A 22,500-nucleotide genomic window follows, 5' to 3' on the forward strand; every position below is an offset into this window, starting at 1 on the left:
ACAAAAACACATGAAAGGATATTATTGCAGTTATTAACTAACTAAAGACCTTTACATCATCTAGTATCATTGTGCTTTTGAAACAATGAATGTAGGCGTTTTCTTTCCAAAAGCCTCGTGGAATTAAACTATTTTAATGTATTCCATCATAAATCAAATGCATTCTCAGAAACATTTCTCAATGCGTTACATATAATGTGAGCACATTTTAAGTAGAAAGTTCATCTTTGATCTTGATGTGCTGTTCAGTCTGTGTAGGTGTGTGTGCTTCAATGTCTAACAGGTGTGCACCTGTTCCTACTCCTCCATATGTTCATACCTGTCAGCGCATATGGACCATTAGACTGAGTGTGGATGTGCCTGTGTGTATGTCTGTGTGTGTGTGTGTGTGTGTGTGTGTGTGTGTGTGTGTGTGTGTGTGTGTGTGTGTGTGTGTGTGTGTATATCTGTGGTGTGTGTGTGTGTGTGTGTGTGTGTGTGTGTGTGTGTGTGTGTGTATATCTGTGGTGTGTGTGTGTGTGTGTGTGTGTGTGTATATCTGTGGTGTGTGTGTGTGTGTGTGTGTGTGTGGATGTGTCTGTGTGTATGTCTGTGTGTGTGTGTGTGTGTGTGTGTGTGTGTGTGTGTGTGTGTATATATCTGTGGTGTGTGTGTGTGTGTGTGTGTGTGTGTATATCTGTGGTGTGTGTGTGTATATCTGTGGTGTGTGTGTGTGTATCTGTGAGTGTGTATCTGTGACGGTGTAAGAGTTAAGGGCACCACAGGACATGGACTGTCCCAAACAGGATGGGTGCGAGATGTTTTGACTTCCCCACACACCCTTCCTGTCCACTCGTACAGTAGCAGCTTTTAGCTTAAATCAGGATTGTATACACGCATGTGCACGTGCACGCACACACACACACACACACATTCATGCACTTACGCACAAAGGGATATTTGTTACGCCTGGGCGTGGTGTCTTGGCTTGACCCGTGCGTCTCTAGGTTTCTTCTATAAGTCATGTAGAAATGTGAGGTGATTCTACTCTGGATCACGCAGTCAGCTCAAACACAAGTGTAACGTACAGTAGATATGCTTATGCCAACACATCTATCACACGCATCTGGGCGAGCGCGCACACATAGCGACATGTTTTCAACACGCAGCAGTTTGGGGTAGATCAGTTGGAGCGGGGTTTATGTTTTGAACACGCAGCAGTTTGGAGTAGATCAGTTGGAGCGGGGTTTATGTTTTGAACACGCAGCAGTTTGGAGTAGATCAGTTGGTTTATCTGGATCGGCTGTTTCTGTCTGCCGTGTGGCGGCGCCCACAACAAAACAAAAGGTCATCAATCATTGTGGCAAAACAATGGAACATCTGTGTTCGCAGGTGTGTCGGCCATATTTGTGTTCGCGCGGCAGCATGTTCACATATGTGTTTATAGGAGCTGCGGGTTTGTGTGGTGTGCGTGTGAATGTGTGTGTGTGTGTGTGTGTGCGTGTGTGTGTGTGTGTGTCAGCGAGCCGGGATGACAAAGAGATTCTCATGTAGCCGGTTGACATTTTAGCTCAGCTATGACTCACAGGGATATCACACCATATCAATCACGTCCAAACGCACACTCACACACACACACACACACACACACACACACACACACACACACACACACACACACACACACACACAGTCCTTTCTTAATCCACCATTATTGTTCCCTCTCTCTCTCTCTCCTGTCTTCCTTTTCTTTCTTTCTCTCCCTGATTCATACTCCTCCCATCCCCCTCTCTCTCTCTCGCTCCCTCCCTCCTCCGTCTATTATTCACTAATTTTCTTTCATTCTCTCGCTCCCTCTTTCTTTCTCTCCTGCAGTGTTGCCAGTTGGCAGAGTGCCAGGGAATGCTGATATCAGCTGGTAGATTGGGCCTTGCCAACATGGCGAAGAGCAAAAACGAGAAGAGAGGATGAAGGCAGATAGAGAGACAGAGAGAGAGAGAGAGAGACATAAGAGTGCAGTTACAAACGAGCCAGCTTTAAAAAAATAAAAAATAAAACCTTATGAATGAAAATGATTTCTAATGTGAGTGCCAGCATGCTGTTGGAAGGGGGGAGAAAAGAGACAGATATGCTGGAACAGAATAGGAGAGATGGGCTATTGAATGTATGTGTAGCAGTGTTTGGTGTGATGGCATTATCATATGAATATCAGCATCACAACGCTTTGTTCCACTGTGACAGTGACCGTCGCCAACCAGCGGCCCGTCACGCCAATAAGGCTGATTTGGATAGATGGAGGGAGAGCGATAAGGTGTGGAGAGGATGGTAGAGGGGGGGGGGGGCAGGAATCAGATTGGAACCAGATAGAAAAAACAAACCAAAAAAACCTGCATAAAATCCAGGTGTAAAGGAGCCCAAGGACACGCTGGAGATCCAATCACCTAAACCGCCGTCGCCATTATTAACCACGCATTAATGCAATCTGTCTCCGATCCACATATAGAAAAATGACGTAAATGGAAGTATATATATATATATATATATATATATATGTATATGTATAAACTTGCGCGCCGCGAAGTGAACGCAAATAGACTGTCGGGATACTTTGCAGATGGGGCACGCGGGCGAGACGAGGGAGTTCGCTGTCAAGTTTGAAAATACGTTAATATGATGGTGGGGAATGGAAGTGACGTGCGTGGCAATTTATTTATTTATTTATTTTTTGCGAGGAAGAGAGAAATCTGATTTCAACGCGTCTCGTGGAAATAACACATTCCAGCGTCAGGTGTGTGAATGTGATCCGGCCAAATCATGCAGTCAGTCCGGATGTGAGACGCATAATGATGCCAGGTGTAAAAAGAGAGACAAAAACACGCATATTTAATTGGTTTCCCCACATGCAGCAATGATATTCCATTATTTCACTGACTCCAGGCTCTGGTCTCTATCTTCCTCTGCCTCTGACATTTACAATCATGTGCCTGAACTCATGTAACAACATGTAATTCACACGTAATGAACTCATGTAACAACATGTAATTCACATGGTAATGAACTCATGTAACAACATGTAATTCACATGGTAATGAACTCATGTAACAACATGTAATTCACACGGTAATGAACTCATGTAACAACATGTAATTCACATGGTAATGAACTCATGTAACAACATGTAATTCACACAGTAATGAACTCATGTAACAACATGTAATTCACACAGTAATGAACTCATGTAACAACATGTAATTCACACGTAATGAACTCATGTAACAACATGTAATTCACACGGTAATGAACTCATGTAACAACATGTAATTCACACGTAATGAACTCATGTAACAACATGTAATTCACACGGTAATGAACTCATGTAACAACATGTAATTCACACAGTAATGAACTCATGTAACAACATGTAATTCACACGGTAATGAACTCATGTAACAACATGTAATTCACACAGTAATGAACTCATGTAACAACATGTAATTCACACAGTAATGAACTCATGTAACAACATGTAATTCACACGGTAATGAACTCATGTAACAACATGTAATTCACACAGTAATGAACTCATGTAACAACATGTAATTCACACAGTAATGAACTCATGTAACAACATGTAATTCACACGGTAATGAACTCATGTAACAACATGTAATTCACATGTAATTAACTCATGTAACAACATGTAATTCACACAGTAATGAACTCATGTAACAACATGTAATTCACACGGTAATGAACTCATGTAACAACATGTAATTCACATGGTAATGAACTCATGTAACAACATGTAATTCGCACAGTAATGAACTCATGTAACAACATGTAATTCACATGGTAATGAACTCATGTAACAACATGTAATTCACACGGTAATGAACTCATGTAACAACATGTAATTCACACAGTAATGAACTCATGTAACAACATGTAATTCACACGGTAATGAACTCATGTAACAACATGTAATTCACATGGTAATGAACTCATGTAACAACATGTAATTCACACGGTAATGAACTCATGTAACAACATGTAATTCACACAGTAATGAACTCATGTAACAACATGTAATTCACACGGTAATGAACTCATGTAACAACATGTAATTCACACAGTAATGAACTCATGTAACAACATGTAATTCACACGGTAATGAACTCATGTAACAACATGTAATTCACATGGTAATGAACTCATGTAACAACATGTAATTCACACGGTAATGAACTCATGTAACAACATGTAATTCACACGGTAATGAACTCATGTAACAACATGTAATTCACACAGTAATGAACTCATGTAACAACATGTAATTCACACGGTAATGAACTCATGTAACAACATGTAATTCACACGGTAATGAACTCATGTAACAACATGTAATTCACACGGTAATGAACTCATGTAACATGTCATTCACATGGTAATGAACTCATGTAACAACATGTAATTCACACAGTAATGAACTCATGTAACAACATGTAATTCACACGGTAATGAACTCATGTAACAACATGTAATTCACATGGTAATGAACTCATGTAACAACATGTAATTCACACGGTAATGAACTCATGTAACAACATGTAATTCACACGGTAATGAACTCATGTAACATGTCATTCACATGGTAATGAACTCATGTAACAACATGTAATTCACACAGTAATGAACTCATGTAACAACATGTAATTCACACAGTAATGAACTCATGTAACAACATGTAATTCACACAGTAATGAACTCATGTAACAACATGTAATTCACATGGTAATGAACTCATGTAACAACATGTAATTCACACAGTAATGAACTCATGTAACAACATGTAATTCACACGGTAATGAACTCATGTAACAACATGTAATTCACACGGTAATGAACTCATGTAACAACATGTAATTCACACAGTAATGAACTCATGTAACAACATGTAATTCACACAGTAATGAACTCATGTAACAACATGTAATTCACACAGTAATGAACTCATGTAACAACATGTAATTCACACAGTAATGAACTCATGTAACAACATGTAATTCACATGGTAATGAACTCATGTAACAACATGTAATTCACACAGTAATGAACTCATGTAACAACATGTAATTCACACAGTAATGAACTCATGTAACAACATGTAATTCACACGGTAATGAACTCATGTAACAACATGTAATTCACATGGTAATGAACTCATGTAACAACATGTAATTCACACGGTAATGAACTCATGTAACAACATGTAATTCACACAGTAATGAACTCATGTAACAACATGTAATTCACACGGTAATGAACTCATGTAACAACATGTAATTCACACGGTAATGAACTCATGTAACAACATGTAATTCACACGGTAATGAACTCATGTAACATGTAATTCACATGGTAATGAACTCATGTAACAACATGTAATTCACACAGTAATGAACTCATGTAACAACATGTAATTCACACGGTAATGAACTCATGTAACAACATGTAATTCACACAGTAATGAACTCATGTAACAACATGTAATTCACATGGTAATGAACTCATGTAACAACATGTAATTCACACAGTAATGAACTCATGTAACAACATGTAATTCACACGGTAATGAACTCATGTAACAACATGTAATTCACATGGTAATGAACTCATGTAACAACATGTAATTCACACAGTAATGAACTCATGTAACAACATGTAATTCACACAGTAATGAACTCATGTAACAACATGTAATTCACACAGTAATGAACTCATGTAACAACATGTAATTCACACGGTAATGAACTCATGTAACAACATGTAATTCACATGGTAATGAACTCATGTAACAACATGTAATTCACACGGTAATGAACTCATGTAACAACATGTAATTCACACAGTAATGAACTCATGTAACAACATGTAATTCACACGGTAATGAACTCATGTAACAACATGTAATTCACACAGTAATGAACTCATGTAACAACATGTAATTCACACGGTAATGAACTCATGTAACAACATGTAATTCACATGGTAATGAACTCATGTAACAACATGTAATTCACACGGTAATGAACTCATGTAACAACATGTAATTCACACAGTAATGAACTCATGTAACAACATGTAATTCACATGGTAATGAACTCATGTAACAACATGTAATTCACATGGTAATGAACTCATGTAACAACATGTAATTCACACGGTAATTAACTCATGTAACAACATGTAATTCACACGGTAATGAACTCATGTAACAACATGTAATTCACACAGTAATGAACTCATGTAACAACATGTAATTCACACGGTAATGAACTCATGTAACAACATGTAATTCACATGGTAATGAACTCATGTAACAACATGTAATTCACACGGTAATGAACTCATGTAACAACATGTAATTCACACGGTAATGAACTCATGTAACAACATGTAATTCACATGGTAATGAACTCATGTAACAACATGTAATTCACATGGTAATGAACTCATGTAACAACATGTAATTCACACGGTAATGAACTCATGTAACAACATGTAATTCACACGGTAATGAACTCATGTAACAACACTGTAATTCACATGGTAATTACAATTTAACAGCATGTCCTCGTGTCACGCACCACCACGATGTACATTAATTGCGGTGTACGGTAACTTTGGGCACCGAGTTAACCGACTCCAACAACTGCTCAAGTAACGTCAATTAAAATGAGTTTTTATGACAAAAAGGCGGAAGTGCACCTTCTGTTACGTGCACCTTCTGTTACGTGCACCTTCTGTTACGTGCACCTTCTGTATGCCCAACCTGTATTTAAAAAAACAACGCTGGATAAACACCCATGGCTGACTTTTACACTTGTGTCACAAGGTGTGTGTAGCACGCACTGAGTCATGCAACACATCACACGTTGTCATGGGAATATGGACTCAATATGTTCAGACAAGTTTATTTTTTGGCTCTTTTTGATCTCGCTGTATAAATGTCTATCGGCTCCACAAGTGAGTGGAGGATCTAGCGAGGGGGCAGGTTTGCACACGCCATGGTAGACATGATTGTGAGCGCGAAGGCGTGAACAGCCCTCATGTAATGTTTTAACAGTGTGTGTGGGCTGGCGGTGTGCTAAGCTTTAGATTTACTCATATACCATGAGAGCGTTTACACTAAGTAGGCTATGTCTGAATTCACTGCCTATGGGAACATCAAAGAGGGGGTGTGTGCATTAAGTGCCTCAGTGTGTGTGTGTGTGTGTGTGTGTATACAGAGGCATGTGTGTGTGTGTGTGTGTGTGTGTGTGTGTGTGTGTGTGTGTGTGTGTGTGTGTGTGTGTGTAGCCCACACCTAAATATAGCCATTTCTAAGGTCTTGTGCCTGGGCCATTGGGGATACATGTGTGTATCTAGAGAGCCTACTGTATGTGTGTATGATTTCAGAGATGCTCACAAGTCATCTTTTGCAAGTCCAAGTCAAGTCTCAAGTCTTTGAGCTAGAGTCCAAGTTAAGTCTCAAGTCCAAGTCAAGTCTCTTATGGACGAGCGTTGTATCATCTGCTGGATGCCATCTGGTCTGCTTAGAACACTGCAGAGCTAAAACTAAGGGATTCAAAGCATGAACTAATGATCCTCACTGCTTTATCTATTAGCATACACAGAATCAGCACTGATTAGTTGACATTATTATTAGACATTTAATGTTAATGCGCCCAAAAAAATCTTCACAAGTCCCAAATCTTGAGTCCAAGTCGAATCTCAATTCTTTTGAGGGTGCGTTTGTGCAAATCCTTACTTTCCCCACTTGTTTGCACTATGTTGTGTCAAATGTGTCATGTGATAAAGTGTCTGAGGAGGAGAGGTGTCTTTTGAGGATGAGCAATAAAGTGTCTGAGGAGGAGAGGTGTCTGAGGAGGATGAGCGAGTGGGTAATGTGTGTGGAGGGAGATGAGCAGTGTTGGGCAAGGTACTGTACTTTCAAAATGTAATATACTAGATATTACTAGTTACTTTCATTTGAAAGTTACTTAACAATATTACTTTCTGTGTAGAGTAACTCTTTACTTATTACACTACTTTTGCATGACTTTCACCAAAATAACAGCAGCAGTAGAATGACATCGCCGCCCCGGGACCATCCCGAAAAATAATTTCAACCGTCTTGAAGTCAGTGTAAACCGTCCTCAATTCTAAATGTTATCCTTTTCCTTTGTTATTCTCATCTATAGTGGTTATTTGCATAAAAGCACAATTTGATTAAGAAATTATTATATGCATCCTTTAAATATGTGCTTTGATTTATTTATTTTTACTCAATTTGTAACTTGTGTCACTTGACAAAGTAACTGGTATAATATTACTGAAATCCTATAAGTAATAAGTTATATTACTGCTAAAAGTCATATATTACATGTAATATGTTACTTTTGTAATAAGTTACCCCCAACACTGTAAATGAGAGGGGGAGGGGTGTCAGCTATGTGTAGTACAGTATAATATGAGGGGGGTCAGCTATGTGTGGTACAGTATAATATGAGGGGGGTCAGCTATGTGTGGTACAGTATAATATGAGGGGGGTCAGCTATGTGTGGTACAGTATAATATGAGGGGGGTCAGCTATGTGTAGTACAGTATAATATGAGGGGGGTCAGCTATGTGTGGTACAGTATAATATGAGGGGGGTCAGCTCTATGTAGTACAGTATAATATGAGGGGGGTCAGCTATGTGTAGTACAGTATAATATGAGGGGGGTCAGCTATGTGTAGTACAGTATAATATGAGGGGGGTCAGCTATGTGTAGTACAGTATAATATGAGGGGGGTCAGCTCTATGTAGTACAGTATAATATGAGGGGGGTCAGCTATGTGTAGTACAGTATAATATGAGGGGGGTCAGCTCTATGTAGTACAGTATAATATGAGGGGGGTCAGCTCTATGTAGTACAGTATAATATGAGGGGGGTCAGCTATGTGTAGTACAGTATAATATGAGGGGGGTCAGCTCTATGTAGTACAGTATAATATGAGGGGGGTCAGCTATGTGTAGTACAGTATAATATGAGGGGGGTCAGCTATGTGTAGTACAGTATAATATGAGGGGGGTCAGCTATGTGTGGTACAGTATAATATGAGGGGGGTCAGCTATGTGTGGTACAGTATAATATGAGGGGGGTCAGCAGTATAATTGGAGGCCGGTGGTCACGCGTCACACTTCCACAGACGGGATTCATTTCCTTTCCTTCACCTTTCACTGACCCCCCCCCCCCCAACTCTATCACTCTTCCCCTACCCACTTCCTTAGCTGTGCTGTGATAGGCCGAAAGTCTCATCCGCTGGATTCCTCGTATCTCAGTCGTATAGAAAATGTAAACTGGTCGGTGATCTTTGCCCCTCAGTTATGTATGGCTCATTGGTCAGCATAATGCCAGTCTATTGGGTAGGACCAGATATCGGTACTCCATACCGATACCATACCTGGTATGTATGAAATAACCCAGTACCAAAGAGTAATGAAACTTCTCCAGTCAAACCATACCTGCATTCGATCCTTTTTGTACACAGATATAGACGGTTTTAACTTGACAACAAAAACATTCTAAATTGAACCCCCGCTCACTTCCTGTTGCAGTGTTTGCTATTGACATAAAAGAAAAAAAAAACATTCAAGTGCAGGACTGACCATTCCGTGAAAACCGTCTATACAGCTGAGCAGCGAAAACAAAAGTAACGATGTCGAGTGAATATTTCTGCAGTTTGCCGAATGCTGAGAAAAAGGAAGTGCTGTGGGGTTGCGCTCTGGTGAAAACCGTCTATAGAAAAACAACTATTTGTATGGTTTTGCTGGCAGCCAATCACTGCAGGCGTTCTTCGATTTAATGTGACGTGTGATTGGCCCACTACTACTACTACTGTGGTGGTGAATTCCAGTGTGGGGTATGCGACGAAGTTGGCATTTGAGCGTGGCGAGATGCCACCAAAACATCGAACGAAGTACATATTTTAATCTGGATCACTGTAAGGGTACAGGTACTACTGGTATTGGTACTGGTACTGGTACTGATACTGGTATCGTCATTTTTTAAACGATACCCAGCCCTACTGTTGGGCTCAGTTCCCATCCATAAGGGCCTGTCCATGCTGCTAAACCAAATAAATGAATAAAGCACAAGCACTCATGATGCTGTGAGCCCCTCAGGACAGGGGTTCCCAAACGGAAGAATGCCGCGGCCCACTTTGAAATGTGAAAAACTTCCGGGGCCCACCACCCAAGCCTTTAATCACAACTCTGATCAACACATGAGACTAAGATGATGTATTTCCCTATATGTTTTTTATATTATATATTTTTTACTTTGTTAACAGAGCATGTGAACTTGGGCAGAAGGGAAATTAATAATCCATCCACATACAAAAACATGTCGGCAAAATACCCAAAAGCAGATTGCCAACATTTTCTCCCCCCTTACTCATCAGAAGTATTTGCATGCATAACACATTTGTTAAGAGAAAATGTGATGAGCAACAACAGAAGAAATCAATCCACAAGCTATTCATGCTATTTAGGCTGTGAAAAGCCCTACCTTATCTGAAAGGGGGGACTTGTGGGTAATTATCCATTGGACCAATTTTCATTCAGATAAATTGAGCTGAGAGGTCAAGGGACCCCTTTGAAATTGTTTTCCCTCGCCCAAATTTGCTAAATGTTTATTTAGCCCCCTTCCTAACAAGCTAGCATAGTATGCTTGGTACCAATGGATTCCATAGCTCTTCTACTTTCTTCTGAGAACAGGATCTCCACAGTAGCTTGATCCTGACCCTGCTACAGCCATTTGATTGCCCATGAAAATCGGGAGCGTTGACAGACTACTCGCGGCCCATCTGCAGTACCTCCACGGCCCACAGTTTGGGAATCACTGCCTTAGGATAAACCAGATGGCACATGATTGACACGTAACTGGCTTTTTAATGGATATTGTAACGAAAACGTTATGAGGAAACGTTACGTTTAGACAATTATAGCCCATCTCTACCTTGATCCAGGGTGGGCACTTAACAGTAACACCCACCACCAGCAAATAGTCAAACCATGAAAGTGGCTTGTGACTTTTTAGATTTACGAGCCAGTGTGGCCAGTCAATTCCTTTCCCTGTTTTATCTGCCACTATCCTGCAGTGGCGAACCGTGCCTATCAGAACCGGGCCTTCTATGCGGTAACCCCCCCCCCCAAACACACACACACACACACACACAGAATATATAGCCTACTGTACGTGCAACTCTGAGGTCTCTGTGCGCACTCCGTTACAGTCTGTCAGTAACACAACCACAGTTAGCTCAATACACAGAAATTACAAGCACAACAAACTCTAAAACCCGCGGACAGGTCCAAAACTCCCCCTGCCCACCGACATCAGCTGCCCCAGCCCCCAGCGCCACCAGCAATAAAAAAAAAAAGTTTTTTAACTTACCAATGACGTTCACTTGATGACAAAACCCATTGTATTGAAAAGCCCTCCAAGCTAGCCTCGAAATGGCGAAAATATAGCTTGACAGCTCTAGATTAAATCCTTTGAAAAGTACCGCTGCACGTCCATTTCCTCATCACAACCCCATGCATGTCACAAGCACATCATCATAAACTCCTCCCTCCTTGTCGTCCGTGACGTAGCGCCACAACTAGATGATATTCTGATTGGTTAAGACACGGTAGACACCTGTCATCAAACTTGTCATCCTCATGTCATGACTAGAGTCGGTCTTTGCGAAGGGTTGCTGTCAATCAATACCATTTGCCGGTGGAGGCTGGTCCAAATATTTAACCCCATATTTGCTGAAACAAAGTGAGTCCAAGATCTGAACAATTTAGCGACAATATGACTGTTATTTCAGTTAATAAAAACTAATAAATAACAAATACAAATAATTTATTAGGGGGAAATTCTTTTCTTTTCAATTTTTATTTTTTTTATTTTTTATTTTTTATTTTATTCTTGGGTATTCAGTGAATACCTAGAAGGCCCTGACAGTTCGCCACTGCTATCCTGTATACTTACTGTACCACCATCCTCCACCGCCCTCTTTCTTACACCTCCTCGTCTCCATCCTTACGACTTCTCTTCCTCGGCTCCTCTAGCTCAGTGGTTCTCAAACCTTCTCACCTGCTTTTAGATGTTTTATTACAGAAAGTGTACCCATGATCAAAATAGTCATACATTCTATCATTGTGTTACTTATGAGTGGAAATAAATGATTCCCCGTTTTTCTGGGGTCCCCCTCAAGGACCGCTGGGTACTTGATGTAAAAAGGTTTAGAACCACTCCCCTAGGGGTTGATTACGTTTTGTGGTCTGTGACAACTAGGAAGTGAAGTTGTGTTGTTGAAATAAACAACTCTTAACTTTTAACTCTTCAACAAGGAGCAGTACACAACTTCCACTGTACCATAATGTCCCTTTAACTTCCACAGTACCATAATGTCCTTTAACATCCACAGTTCCATAATGTTCCTTTAACTTCCACAGTACCATACTGTCCCTTTAACTTCCACAGTACCATAATGTCCCTTTAACGTCCACAGTACCATAATGTCCCTTTAACTTCCACAGTACCATAATGTCCTTTAACGTCCACAGTACCATAATGTCCCTTTAACTTCCACAGTACCATAATGTACCTTTAACTTCCACAGTACCATAATGTCCCTTTAACTTCCACAGTACCATACTGTCCCTTTAACTTCCACAGTACCATAATGTCCCTTTAACTTCCACAGTACCATAATGTCCCTTTAACTTCCACAGTACCATAATGTCCTTTAACTTCCACAGTACCATAATGTCCCTTTAACTTCCACAGTACCATAATGTCCCTTTAACTTCCACAGTACCATAATGTCCTTTAACTTCCACAGTACCATAATGTCCCTTTAACTTCCACAGTACCATAATGTCCCTTTAACTTCCACAGTACCATAATGTCCTTTAACTTCCACAGTACCATAATGTCCCTTTAACTTCCACAGTACCATAATGTCCCTTTAACTTCCACAGTACCATAATGTCCATAATGTCCCTTTAACTTCCACAGTACCATAATGTCCTTTAACTTCCACAGTTCCATAATGTCCCTTTAACTTCCACAGTACCATAATGTCCTTTAACTTCCACAGTACCATACTGTCCCTTTAACTTCCACAGTACCATAATGTCCCTTTAACTTCCACAGTACCATAATGTCCTTTAACTTCCACAGTACCATAATGTCCCTTTAACTTCCACAGTACCATAATGTCCCTTTAACTTCCACAGTACCATAATGTCCCTTTAACTTCCACAGTACCATAATGTATTTTAACTTCCAAAGTACCATAATGTCCCTTTAACTTCCACAGTACCATAATGTCCTTTAACTTCCACAGTTCCATAATGTCCATAATGTCCCTTTAACTTCCACAGTACCATAATGTCCTTTAACTTCCACAGTACCATACTGTCCCTTTAACTTCCACAGTACCATAATGTCCTTTAACTTCTACAGTACCATAATGTCCCTTTAACTTCCACAGTACCATAATGTCCTTCTAACTTCCACAGTACCATAATGTCCCTTTAACTTCCACAGTACCATAATGTCCCTTTAACTTCCACAGTACCATAATGTATTTTAACTTCCAAAGTACCATAATGTCCCTTTAACTTCCACAGTACCATAATGTCCTTTAACTTCCAAAGTACCATAATGTCTCTTTAACTTCTACAGTACCATAATGTCCCTTTAACTTCGACAGTACCATAATGTCCTTCTAACTTCCACAGTACCATAATGTCCTTTAACTTCCACAGTACCATAATGTCCTTTAACTTCCACAGTACCATAATGTCCCTTTAACTTCCACAGTACCATAATGTCCTTTAACTTCCAAAGTACCATAATGTCTCTTTAGCTTCCACAGTACCATAATGTCCCTTTAGCTTCCACAGTACCATAATGTACCTTTAACTTCCACAGTACCATAATGTACCTTTAACTTCCACAGTACCATAATGTCCTTCTAACTTCCACAGTACCATAATGTCCTTTAACTTCCACAGTACCATAATGTCCTTCTAACTTCCACAGTACCATAATGTCCCTTTAACTTCCACAGTACCATAATGTCCTTTAACTTCCACAGTACCATAATGTCCTTCTAACTTCCACAGTACCATAATGTCCTTTAACTTCCACAGTACCATAATGTCCTTTAGCTTCCACAGTACCATAATGTACCTTTAACTTCCACAGTACCATAATGTACCTTTAACTTCCACAGTACCATAATGTCCTTCTAACTTCCACAGTACCATAATGTCCCTTTAACTTCCAAAGTACCATAATGTCCTTTAACTTCCACAGTACCATAATGTATTTTAACTTCCAAAGTACCATAATGTCCCTTTAACTTCCACAGTACCATAATGTCCCTTTAACTTCCACAGTACCATAATGTCTCTTTAACTTCCACAGTACCATAATGTCCCTTTAACTTCCACAGTACCATAATGTCCCTTTAACATCCACAGTACCATAATGTCCCTTTAACTTCCACAGTACCATAATGTCCTTTAGCTTCCACAGTACCATAATGTACCTTTAACTTCCACAGTACCATAATGTACCTTTAACTTCCACAGTACCATAATGTCCTTCTAACTTCCACAGTACCATAATGTCCCTTTAACTTCCAAAGTACCATAATGTCCTTTAACTTCCACAGTACCATCATGTATTTTAACTTCCAAAGTACCATAATGTCCCTTTAACTTCCACAGTACCATAATGTCCCTTTATCTTCCACAGTACCATAATGTCTCTTTAACTTCCACAGTACCATAATGTCCCTTTAACTTCCACAGTACCATAATGTCCTTTAACTTCCACAGTACAGCAGGGTCCAGCCACTCAATAGATGACCATCGTTTTGTTGTTGTTTTTGGCTGGTGAGTGAGGTAAATCTAAAAGCCACTTGCATACTTCACCAGCATTTAGCTGGTGGCTGCTGCTAATTTTGGACGCTGCCCGTGCGCACCTGGGGCGCTGACATGCACCTGACACTGCGCCCTGACCTCCTTGTGGAATATAATTATGCATATCATCTGCACAGACGGACACCTGAGAGCCCGGAACAACCTCACTATAGCATCAACAGCCACTGATAACAAGAGTTCACACTTTATTTACACTGGGAAAACCTGCAGAGAGGCTGCTCTTTCTCAGCAACACCTCATTCACTTAGGCTTTTACTGATGCTGGAGCAGCCGCTCTGTGAGAAACCCTCATTACGCCTAGAATGAACTGATGCTGGAGCAGCCGCTCTGTGAGAAACCCTCATTACGCCTAGAATGAACTGATGCTGGAGCAGCCGCTCTGTGAGAAACCCTCATTATGCCTATAATGAGGGGTTACGCCCCTTGCTAGAGCACCTTGACATAAGTGATAGTACACTTCATTTCTCCCTCCCCTGGCAGTCTGGGGATTTGAACCAGCCACCCTCGCGTCTGAAAGCAGCCTCGCTGACGCGTAGGCCTCTGCCGCTCGCCATCCCGTCACGAATGGCGCCGCGGCTACAAGACGGCAGGAAGGCACAGACTGAGCCAAGCGACGCCATCTTTTGCTCGACCTACTGCGGGCCGTCCTCGTGGAGCGGTGACCTCCTTAGATTGCCACGCTATCCAAAATTATGATCAAGCGCATGGCGATGGCGATGACAGCCTAGACTTTAATCTGGGGCAGCTCCTATCGGCCAGGCACGCACGGGACAGGGGCAGGCACGCACGGGACAGGGACAGGCACGCACGGGACAGGGACAGGCACGCACGGGACAGGGGCAGACACGCACGGGACAGGGACAGGCACGCACGGGACAGGGACAGGCACGCACGGGACAGGGACAGGCACGCATGGGACAGGGACAGGCACGCATGGGACAGGGACAGGCACGCATGGGACAGGGGCAGCAACCGTCTACCTCTCCGCCTCCATTGTAAACCACAAAAAAAAGGTCAATCGGTTTGAAACAGTGGTTTAAAAACGCAATGCAAGTGGCACGAGTGGCGACTATTTAAGTAAGACCCTAATGCTCTAAATACACACTAATCCCGAGCAGGCAGCAGAACTCTCTACAGTCTGAAAATGTCACAATGCAGTAGATTCTGCCTAACTGAGGGCAGGCAGGTGCCTCTCCCGCAGCGCACTAACGACCCAATTATATCAATCAGAAGCCTTGATTGGTGCTACACTCCTCTCCTTTTTACTCTCTGTACTTTCTCTCTCTCACTCTCTCTCACACACACACACACACACCATCTCTCCCTAAAGAGCCACCTGGATGGGGCGTACGCGCCCCTCAAGTGCAGTACAGTACGTCCTAAGAAGTGGAAGAGGAGGTGGTGATGGGGGCGGACACTACTGGAACACAACAGTGTACAACCAGGCCTAAACCAAGTAAAACCCATTACCCCCCCCCCCCCCCCCCCCCTCTCCCCCGCGTGCGCATATTCACAAGGACTTAACATGAAATCATCAGGTATTAAAAAACTAGACTACCTGTAGGGCCACTTTTTGCAATAGAGAGGTGATTCTTTCATGTCTGATTTGTTTGCTTGTAAGGAAGAAAAAAAACAATTGTGTGCTTGAATGCTAAGCCTGTGACAGAAACGTCAAATTATGAGTTTTTGGCAAAGGCTGGAAAGGAAACACATTTAAGAGCCGTGATGAAGGCTAAAGCAGTACCAGGGGTCCGGTGACCACCAGGGGTCTTTGAGGGGTTCCAGCATCCCCAGTAAAAAAAAAAAAAAAAAAAAGGGGAATAGATTTATTTTCATTATAATTCCATAAGTAACACAATGACAAAATGTATGACTATTTTGCTCATGTGTTCCATACACTTTCTGTAATAAAACAAACATCTCTGAAAGCAATCTTATCAAATGGGGGTCCATGGACTCATTTGTTTAGGGGTCCTTGATGTGAAAAAGTTTGAGAACCACCAAGCGCTAAAATGGTGAGGGAAGCGACTAATATGAACACAAAAAAATCATGTTTTCAGAAAAGACTGGATTTATGCTTTTTCCCTTGAGCCTGTCCTCATATAGCTTCCATCAGTTTGATATGCTGCCTGCTTGGTGTGATGTGTGATCAGATGTCTGATCCACAAATAAAGCTCAACTGAGTTTACCCTCCACAACATCTCTTCAATATGTCAACCTATTTCCACTTTGTGTATCTATGCTCTCAAAAAGTGTGACATTTCGGTTGGATGTATAAATAGAGCATTTCAGAAACCCTAAACATATTTGATTGGATCTAGAAAAGGCGACGGGAGTGTCTTTTGGTCAACCCAGATGACACGTCTGCGCCTTATCTCAAGAGGAATTTCCTCCCAGCCCCTATGATGTGCGTCAATAACGTGCAACCATTTTCAGTCGCTCTTTCCCCTCGTCTCTCTCGCGGCCATCTCAATTAGAGGCGCGTTAATGAAATAAATAACCGTCAACAAACAATGCGCTCATAAACACCCCCTCGAAAACGGCATTAACCCCTCTGCGAGCGGATGGTGTCCAGTGTGCAACCATTTCGCCTCGGAAACGCGATTAAAAATCACAAGCAGCGGGTTGTAGTTTGGAGAAGTCGGGGGGTGGCGTGTGTGTGTGTGTGTCATGTCAGCCTATCTATCGCTCGCTCCCCTGCTCTCCATTTTGTGTTCCTAAATTTTCTATACAAAAGATTACGGGAGGGGAAAGACGAGTGAGCGAGCAGGGAGAGCACAAAGTGCCATCATGGATTTCATCTTGAATCCTCTGCCAATCTCCCAACGCGACATCAGCCCCTAAAAGCGACATCGTATCCAAAAAGCCTACCGTTTTATACCCAGGATGAAAAGCGGCAACTTATACACGCTACTGTGCGTTGTAGGATACAAACACATATTTGACAACACGCGTTTTTGCAGACACGGCTATAGGACAACGTTGCATGATGCCACACTTGCTACTTTCGGAGCTTGTAGACACTGGAGGTGATGTTAGGACAACTAAACCGGTTGTAATAGTAGTCTAGTTGGTAAACATTGTAGTAAACAGGGCTGACGCTTATAAAACAGTGTTTCGCCCCTCGGGCTCAGGTTGTGGATGCGTTTTTGCGCACATCGCAGATGAAAGTGGCGGTGCTTATCTCGAAAACAATGCAGTACACACAATGCCTAATGCGCCTCCAACAAAAGAATTAGTCAGGCTAATCGCACGTAGAAATTAAGCTCTTGTAAATCAACTTGCTAACATGCAAAAATCGACTTTACGGCTGCCCAAATATGTCTGCAGCTTATCGAAATCCTCCGTTACGCACGGGGAACTTGTGTCGCTTTTTGTACTTTTCTGGGTCCAACATCGCGTTTTCTTTAGAGGTTAAAATGAGATAGCTGTCAACATGCTGCCCAATTTCTGAAACAGAGGCGTTCTTTTGCATGGCTATGTGGGAAAACTTAAGTGAAGTTAAGTGATTTAAAACTAAAACAAATATACATCATTTATCACTCCGAGTGACTTTTCGTGCACTTGCAACCATTCTAAAAGTCGCATATCATTCTAGTAGACTTGCCAAATCGACTTATTTCAAAGGTTATGGCAAAAGTATTCTATCAGCCTAAAAACTGTCATGTGCATTTCTCCGTTTTCTGTCATGTCACGGCTATACTACACGGGGGCTTGTGGCTTACATGTTAGACAGCTCGACCATGCGCGCACATACACCGGCTTTTACATACATGACACACACGTAAAGTGCTCCAGAGCGCGCAGTTACATACATGCTTCACGCCAATCACTCACATGCACACGCACATAGACACACACGCGTCAAAAACTGCAAATAACGGGCTGGAAAATAAAACTATTATTGGCCATTACCCGGGATGTTGTTCGTGAAAGGCAAACAACAAATCGCAGTAAATACAATAATTTTGGAAATGTTTCATTGCCACCGTTTCAGTGGCAGCCTGCATAAAAGTGCATAGTATCTAAAGCTGCTGCTACAGATGATAATTTTCTGGATAAATTAGGATATAGCGTGTATGGTGAAAGTAAAGACTCAGTGTACTTACGGGAGAGGCGGCGAGGAGATTAATGACACGACACGTCATGATTACGTTTCACTTGAATTAAATGCATTACGAGTTGGGGAAAAAATGGAAATCAGGGTTGTATACAAGCATACGCCGTTTCCCCCTCCCTCCTCCCTAACGTTTGCTCACCCTCTTCTCTCTCACTCTCTCCCCCATCTCCCTTTCTTTCTCTCTTCCCTTCTTCTGGCATTTTCCCCCCGTTTATTGTGGAGCAGGAGTGAGTGAATAGGGAAGCGATGTGAGAAGTGGGAGGGAGAGTGATGTAGGTTGGAAATGTTCATTATAATCTCACCACGGGCACCATTTTACAGCGCTGACATCTCCGCACGTACAGTTGTATCCTAAATATGGCATCTGGGGGTTCGCTGGTAGCCGGATCCGGTTTAGAAGAGAAAAAGAGAAAAGTTTGACACCCATCCAACATGTGTTAAGAGTGATGACACGAACAACCAGCACTTTTTTCTGAGCCACCCCGGAAGCACATGGCCACTCAGCTACAAAGTGAGAATTTCTTTGGGGTTTTCAAAGTGGGGTTCGAGGACCACCTGCCGGCCTTCGGGTTGGTCCAGGGGGTCCCCAGCAAAAAAAAGTAGGAATTTACTTTACAAGGACAGGGTGAATAGGGTTCAATCAGTATCTCTGTGCCTTTGAGTCTTATTATAGGGAATTTGAAGGTTCTTGATAAAGGAACCTATAGCTTGAGAACTCCGATACCTGCCACAGCTTCCCGTAACGGTTTCTCATTATTCCCAGTCCAGAAAAAACCTGCTTCAACAAGTTGTTGGATCTTAAAGTTGGAGCTCAAACAAACGTTAGATCTGCTCCATCTGCTTTAGCATTAAAAACTCTCAAGTAGCTCAAAGCAGATCCCCCCCTCCTCCCCCCTCCTCTGAATCACTCTTGTCTTCTGTTTGTTTTCCAGCTATTTTGCAGGAGGGCAAACAACAACAAAGCGCAGAGGCACCCACCGAGCCACTAGGGGGCGCGCGTGAGCGTGGAGTGGCACAGGTGTGCTGTAAAGCAGAAACCCACGCGCCTCGAGCTTTCACAGGGCCATAGGCCACACCTACACAAGGTAGGCAACAGAAGGCTTCCAATGAGATCATTTATGGGGGGACACATGGGGCATGTCCCACCCCCCCCTTCACACACACACACACACACACACATTTTCAGAAGGCAGTATTGGACCCCTGTATGTTTTTCAACTCCTCGACCGACACATACTGTCATTCAGAGGCTGTAGCCGGCTTATTTTTAAAGTTAGAATGAAGATACTGGTATCATATGAAACTAGAAGACCTGAGGCATCCATTGCTATCAACAATGTCAACCAAAGAGGCTAATTCATGCTCAGAATGTAGGTTAAATGTTGGCAAGGGAAAAGTGGCACGGCCATTTTCAAAGGGGTCCCTGCTGCCTCTCACCTCAAGATCGAGGTGGCAGCTTTGCTTTGCTTAATGCAGGAGTCGCAAAAACGGCAGTTTATCGAATGGCCACTTAAGGCAGGCTGCAAGAGCAAGTCAATCCCCATTCTCCTCCATCTTCAAATGCCAGTCTTTGCTCCGTAAATAAACATGTTGCCAGCCTGGTTTAAAAACACAGTTTTGGTCTGTTTAGAAAACTGTACAGGCGGTCACATTATATAAGCCACCCGGTCAGAGTCAAATACTACATTTTGGGTGTGATTGACAGGTTGCCTGTCCAGTGATCGTGCAGCTCACTGATCACAGACCAGTAGAAAGCGGAGCTGCGGCTCTGTGGTCTCGTGTCGTCTCTCTCGTGAAAAACAAGATGGCAGCGGCCAAAACGACAGGTGACATCACATACACTACGTCAATTTCTTTTACTGTCTATACTCAATATCTTTTTTTTTTGCCTTTTTTTTTAGATGGACAGTAGGCAGGCAGGAAAGGTTGGGAGAGCGAGCGGGATCGATGACATCCGGCAAAGGACCTCAGGTCGGATTCGATCCCACGTCAGCTGCTCAAAGGACTGATCCTCCGTGGTACGTGTGCTACCAGGTGAGCTACCAGGATGCACTCTGCTCAAGATATCTGAATGAGAGTGAATTATCTGGGTAACCACGAGTGTCCCCTTTACAGACATGCCCACTTTATGCTAACAAAAAAACATGTGGCTTTTTTTAATGCAGTATGAATGTATGATTTATACTGGGGGCCCTAAACAGTCTTGGAATTGACTGGAATTGAGCTGAGACTCTTGTGGATTCAATCAGCCCAATTGTATTCATGTGTGATGCTGTTAGTCCCAATATATATATATATATATATATATATATATATATATATATATATATATATATATATATATATATATATACTGTATAGTCCCCATATCAGCCATTCCATTGTAGTTTTTTTCTTTTTTTTAACTTGACCTCACTGTTTAAATTGACCTATTGTGACCTCAAGGATCATCACAGCCTTATGGAACTTTGCAACCACAAACTAGAGACCTATAGGGCATTCAGGTGATGTTAACTAGAGACCTATAGAGCATTCAGGTGATGTAAACTAGAGACCTATAGAGCATTCAGGTGATGTAAACTAGAGACCTATAGGGCATTCAGGTGATGTAAACTAGAGACCTATAGGGCATTCAGGTGATGTAAACTAGAGACCTATAGAGCATTCAGGTGATGTAAACTAGAGACCTATAGAGCATTCAGGTGATGTAAACTAGAGACCTATAGAGCATTCAGGTGATGTAAACTAGAGACCTATAGAGCATTCAGGTGATGTAAACTAGAGACCTATAGAGCATTCAGGTGATGTAAACTAGAGACCTATAGAGCATTCAGGTGATGTAAACTAGAGACCTATAGAGCATTCAGGTGATGTAAACTAGAGACCTATAGAGCATTCAGGTGATGTAAACTAGAGACCTATAGAGCATTCAGGTGATGTAAACTAGAGACCTATAGAGCATTCAGGTGATGTAAACTAGAGACCTATAGGGCATTCAGGTGATGTTAACTAGAGACCTATAGAGCATTCAGGTGATGTAAACTAGAGACCTATAGAGCATTCAGGTGATGTAAACTAGAGACCTATAGAGCATTCAGGTGATGTAAACTAGAGACCTATAGAGCATTCAGGTGATGTAAACTAGAGACCTATAGAGCATTCAGGTGATGTAAACTAGAGACCTATAGGGCATTCAGGTGATGTAAACCAGAGACCTATAGGGCATTCAGGTGATGTAAACTAGAGACCTATAGAGCATTCAGGTGATGTAAACTAGAGACCTATAGAGCATTCAGGTGATGTAAACTAGAGACCTATAGAGCATTCAGGTGATGTAAACTAGAGACCTATAGAGCATTCA

At 41.8% G+C, this 22,500-nt stretch overlaps 1 protein-coding gene across 1 annotated transcript in view; it reads right to left on the reverse strand.

Moving 5' to 3' along the window:
• Positions 1-19,241, reverse strand: part of znf219 (zinc finger protein 219) — a 29,342-nt gene extending 10,101 nt beyond the window's left edge. The window contains exon 1 of the mRNA XM_083640402.1: positions 19,129-19,241. The gene's annotated coding sequence lies outside the window, so the exon portion shown is untranslated. The remainder of the gene's footprint in view (positions 1-19,128) is intronic.
• Between the last annotated feature and the right edge of the window lie 3,259 nt (positions 19,242-22,500).

Source organism: Poromitra crassiceps (genome assembly GCF_964638095.1).
Source record: "Poromitra crassiceps genome assembly, chromosome: 7".
Lineage (NCBI taxonomy): Eukaryota > Metazoa > Chordata > Actinopteri > Beryciformes > Melamphaidae > Poromitra > Poromitra crassiceps.